At 40.9% G+C, this 5514-nt stretch overlaps 2 non-coding genes across 2 annotated transcripts; both read left to right on the top strand.

Moving 5' to 3' along the window:
- The first annotated feature begins 470 nt into the window (after positions 1-470).
- On the top strand, positions 471-542 carry trnam-cau (transfer RNA methionine (anticodon CAU)). Its single transcript has one exon. It is a non-coding gene; the product is annotated as a tRNA-Met (tRNA).
- A 1177-nt stretch (positions 543-1719) lies between these two features.
- trnal-aag (transfer RNA leucine (anticodon AAG)) lies at positions 1720-1801 on the top strand. Its single transcript has one exon. It is a non-coding gene; the product is annotated as a tRNA-Leu (tRNA).
- The last annotated feature ends 3713 nt before the right edge of the window (positions 1802-5514 follow it).

Here is a 5514-nt window from a genome sequence, read left to right as displayed (position 1 = left end):
GTGGCAGCTAAGAGCAAGTGGCTTATTTAATTCCTCGTGATTTAGAAACACTGCTCATACAAACAGTGATGACTGTTACACTTCTACTCAAGATGCAGAAAGCCATCAACATTTGATAGAACAGAGATCATGGAAGTTAAAAGAACCCCCTGTCTGAAAGCGTAGTTTAAGGCACTTGATTAGGGCTCCAGTTTGCCTGGAGATATGCTACCAATTAGACCTTGGGAATGAGCAAAAGGCAATAGTGCCTGCACTGTGCCATTAATGTCTTTGAGTTGGCTGAAGTTGGATGCTGACAAAAACTCAAGCAGCAGCATGTTTTAGTGATCATGAACTAGATATCAGTGGTAGCCAAAGGTGAATGGCCACCATAAAACAGAGACAAGTGTGAAACTGCTTGTCTGCTCACAAATAAGAAATTCATTTGAGATCACAGAGTGCAAATACACAACCTATTAACAGCAACAGAGAGCAGAGTGGCGCAGCGGAAGCGTGCTGGGCCCATAACCCAGAGGTCGATGGATCGAAACCATCCTCTGCTAATAGAAAATACAGTCAACCAGCAATTTTCACATACCCACATTGCTAAGCTTTCAGTCAATGAGGCATCCGTTGTCACGTGTCTTAACTAGCATCTTGTGGTCTAGATGGTAATACTGGACCTTGTTAATGAGGAAACTTACTGATTTTGTACATCTTTGGTGCGCCTTGCATTAACCAAGGAAGAGAGTGTGTCACTCTGGTACCTTTTCTATGTCAACTTGATTTACTACAGAAATACTTCTCATCGAGTCAAAGACATACTTTAGCCACAAGCAACAGCAGAGTGGCGCAGCGGAAGCGTGCTGGGCCCATAACCCAGAGGTCGATGGATCGAAACCATTCTCTGCTACTGCAAAATGCTATCAACTGGCAGGTATCTTGCTTATCTACCCATACTCAGATGACATTGGCTGCTGTAGCTATCATCAAGCAGCTGTGTTGCAGTAGCCTTCAACTACTTGGTTTTACTAAAACTCCTTTAATTATTCTGCCTATTCTCCTTCCTTACATGTACTGTGTTTAAGGCTCTGGATTAAGGCTCCAGTTTCTCAGGAGGCCTGGGTTAAAAATCCCAGTGGAGACAATCAGACGTTTGTCCATGACCTTCACAAAAGGTAAAGATACATGCATTAAATCAGCCGGTATCAGCCAATATTGGCTTTGAAATGAACTATTAGAAACAGCAACATGTTTTTTCTTATTCTGCACAATGAGTGAATATTATATACATTGGAAAGTTTGTATTTCATTTCTCCATCTACTGGTGGACCATTACAATAACAGTATGCATGCATAATATGATGTTTATTCCACTACGGAAGAGAGTTGATGATCACTAAAATTAGGTAGGGAAAACAGTGGATAAATCGATATTGGTTATAGGTCGAATGAGTTATTACATGTCGGGACATCTCATATCGGCAAAAAATCCAATATCACACATTGCTAATTGCTACAAATGTCTCAACTGAGATGTCTTCTCATGTTGCTGCTGTAGTTGACACTGTAGTTACATGTACATCTGTAATCTATCGGCCTTTAACTACCCTTTGGTCTAACTAAAACTCCATCAGTTATTTTTGTGTTTGAAGACTCTTCATTAGAGAGCTCAGTGGTTTCTTAGGAGTAAAGGTTTGACCAGCATGATGACAGCAGTTAAAGGCTTACCCTGTAACAGGTAGTGTAGTGGAGTGGTCTAAGGCGCTGGATTAAGGCTCCAGTCTCTCAGGAGGTGTGGGTTCAAATCCCACCACTGCCAATAAGATGTCTGTGATCTTTACTAAAATCAAGAATGATTATAATGGGAGGAAATTTCTATCAGTTGGAATGCTGCTGCTTAGCCAATATATAACAGTTAGTGAGAGCAGATCTGTACAGTGAAACTGTGCTGCGCCCAAGCCTTCCACGTACAAACATTTCTACTTTGGCACATATCTTTTACAAGTAGATTTACCTAAGATAAAGTTTGCCACTCTGGTACTCTCTTTTGTAAGTCTACTAGAGTTAGGGCATACTTCCGAGGAACTTTTAGATTAGAAATCTGTTTCTTCAAGTGTCTCAATCAAGATGTCCTTGATGCAATTTGCAAAAGTTTTTGAGGCCACTACTGCCACTCTTTTTAATTTCAGAAATGGCCAAATTTACATTTTCCAAGAACATTTTGACCCTGAAAAACATTAAATGGGAAACCCCTTTTGATGAATGCAACCTAACAAAGGCAGAAGTTTAAAGGGGTGAACCTGTGCCTTCTCAACATTATATAATTTAGCTCTGCACAGAGCTACAAGGACAGTGCATTTGGGAGGCCATCATTAGCAGTGAGGAACTTTCTCAGAGCACTGAGAGCATAGTTCTAAGATTCCCCTTTTTTATGTGTCTGAACTGTGGGAACTAGGATAGATTGTAGTTTTTATAATGCAGATTTAATGGACTTTTGTAGCTCCTATTTGAGAGGGGGTACACTACTAGCACAAGAGGAACCTTTGGTGATGTAAGTGTACACTGATTCGAACAAAATGGCTGAATGATGATGAGAATTCTAGTGACGTAAACTAGCACTTGGCACAAATGCACATTATCTGTTGTAAATTCATCTTCATTCATCATCATTGAGGATGTTTTTCTAATCATGTCAAAATATTTTCAAGCTGAACAGTACCCTACAGTAACAGTGAGTGGGAAAAGGTGGGGATTCATGAGCACTCAGACATTTGTCAGGCTGACCCGGTAAATACCAGGCACTTAAAAAAGCAGTTAAGATTTATTCATTCATTTTTGCCCATCACTAACCAGCAGTGCTGCCAGTCAAACACACTGATAGAGCAGTTGAAAATGAAACCTGCTGGTGTCTCATCTTACAGCCAGTCACAGTGGAGCAGTGGCTGATGCCTTTCCCCTGTGTAGCATGTCGCTATGGGCTGCAGGTGATGTCTAGTATTCTTTACACTGCTATGGTGAGTTTCTTCATATGCCCTTTGGTTCCCCCAAAGTCCCTTGCCTGCCCACCAGTGTGTTACTCATTTTCTCTTGAGTAGAAGTGTCCTGAGAGACAGCGTCTTTATTTTTTAAATGTGTCCTTGCACTCTTCAATCTCTTTTCCTGTCTGTATTGTACACAGTACAGTTAGTTCTATGTGCTTGTTTGTAAGACTCCCCTTACTTGAACCACTCTCCTGTTGCCTTTCACAAATTTTATTTCAGTTTGTTCAATTTCCCTTCTGTTTATTTCCCTCACCAATATGTGGTCATCATAACTACCCTCATTTCATTTTACCAGCAGGGAAATCATGTATTTCTGACTGCTTTTCACTTTTATGTCATCTTTCTCTTCGTCTTACCACAGTGGGGTATATGCTCATTACAGAACCAGAAACACATTATTAGAAACTAAAGGAAATCAAATGAACACCTTATTTTCTCCATTTGAATATTTTACTGTTGTTGTAGTTGTGCTTGAGGAAGGACGTTCTTCTCACAGCCACATGCAAACTTGCTGGAAGTCAGACATACATAAATAGAGGGTGCTAATGAATTTGGAATTAGATTCCCAGTAACTGAGGCCAGTGCAGTGTGTGTCACATATCTATTAAAAGATACAATTTAGGGAATTAAGATAGGATTCCCCATTAGACATTTGACCTCCATGCAAGTGTATTTGAGTGGATCTGAAGGATTCCGAGTTCATGACATTAATTTATGAAGGGGCTAAATGAGTTTTTGAGTCAAGTATGAAAATGAATAGAGGACAACTGTGGAGTGTGTCAGCAGTAACAGATTTTAGTTCGCTATGCTTTGTAAATGCAAGTCCAGGAGTAAAAAAGGTATTAATTTCTGTATTTAAATTTTTGCATTTAATGCTACCAATATTGCCTACCAAGAATTATTTAGTATCTGGAACAGGGGTGTCAGACATATGGGCAGTGGGCTGGAACTGGTCTGCCAAAGGGTCCAATCTGGGCCGCTGGATGACTTTGTGTAGTCTGACAGTTATTAACGAGCCATGCTGGTCAGCCATTTCTATCAAATGATACTGGCCTATCACAGTAACTTTTTCCAGTTTGACGCCCCTGATCTAGAATCTCGAATCTGACTCGGTCTCTGTTTGTAACCCTAAGTAAAAATACCTTGACAGCTATTGGATGGATTGCACTAAAATGTGTGACACTTTAGCGTGTACCACATGTGAAACATCCTGTTAAAACCGAAAGTCCCACAATTGGAGCAACTTTGCAAACACAGTGTGAAACAATGCACTGATCACGAAGAATATAGTGATGTTGCCCATCAAATTAAACAGCAGAACCTGGGCTACAAGGCTGTAAAAACCCTTTTTACATGCCCCAAACACAGCTCAAACAACAACTAAATAAACAACAAGAAATCCAACTCCATACAGCACCATTATCCCGACCCACTCTGTATATTTTGGGCTCTAACTCGACCACACGTTATTCAAAACACACAACTGAGACTCCGCTGTTTCCACACATGCGCCAAAGCACGCTACACCAAAGCATCAGAGAGATAGAGGCCAAAGAACAACAACAACAACAGAAATCATTTTGCTGAGCTATATTTGTAATATCTCTCTTGCCTTTGTTGTTTTTGCCGTGAAAAGCTCATTCTGCTGTTAAATCACGCTTCATTTCCGTTGACCAACTTGTTGTCCGTCATTCAAATGAATTCGGGCGAAAAACATGACGGCCTTCAGCTTCTGGGGATAAGCATAACAATGACCACTCACAGCAGCTGACATCTCCCCCACAACGCGTTCTGCTGACTCTGATTGGCTTACAGTGCTGTCAATCTGGTTTTGGTGGGTATAGCGTCATTCTATTGGCTCTAACAAATCAAACAAGGTGTCAATCACTCAAATCGGCCAAGCCGTCACGGAGATACGGGCCTCCAAAGCTCAGAACAGAAACTCAGGTTCAAATGTAGTAGGTGCAGATTGGTCAGTTTGGAGTGGGAAATGGAGGGAAAAAACGAAACAGACAGTTGTATGTGTGTATCCTAAACATCAGTAGGGATTTACAGAAACAAAAAATGAAAGATATAGGATTGTACATGACAAAAATCACATGCAAACATGGTGCAATTTTGGAGAGCTCGCCTGAATTTTCTGTACTAAAACCTCTCTAATATTGTTCTGCTTCACTTTATCAGAATCAACCTTTATTTACACATCTTAACAAATCTCACAAGTGTTCCCTTTACCATGACACCAAAAGTATTCACATAGACCTTGAAACCAGGTCTACTGTCAGCGCAGGGGGAGCGCAGCCGGTGTAAGCCGAAGTTTGGCTGACCAGCGGACAGTGCGCACACGTCACCAAAACCTCACAGGCAGGTTTCCAGAATGTCAGGCACATTAACAATGCAATAAATAGCCACAAAACCACTATTCAATGCAACTATCTGCAATCAGCACATAAATGTATCTCTATATCGACTGTCCCGTCACATCTGATTT

Source organism: Epinephelus lanceolatus, chromosome 7, assembly GCF_041903045.1.
Source record: "Epinephelus lanceolatus isolate andai-2023 chromosome 7, ASM4190304v1, whole genome shotgun sequence".
NCBI lineage: Eukaryota > Metazoa > Chordata > Actinopteri > Perciformes > Serranidae > Epinephelus > Epinephelus lanceolatus.
This window is presented reverse-complemented; position numbering and strand designations above follow the sequence as displayed.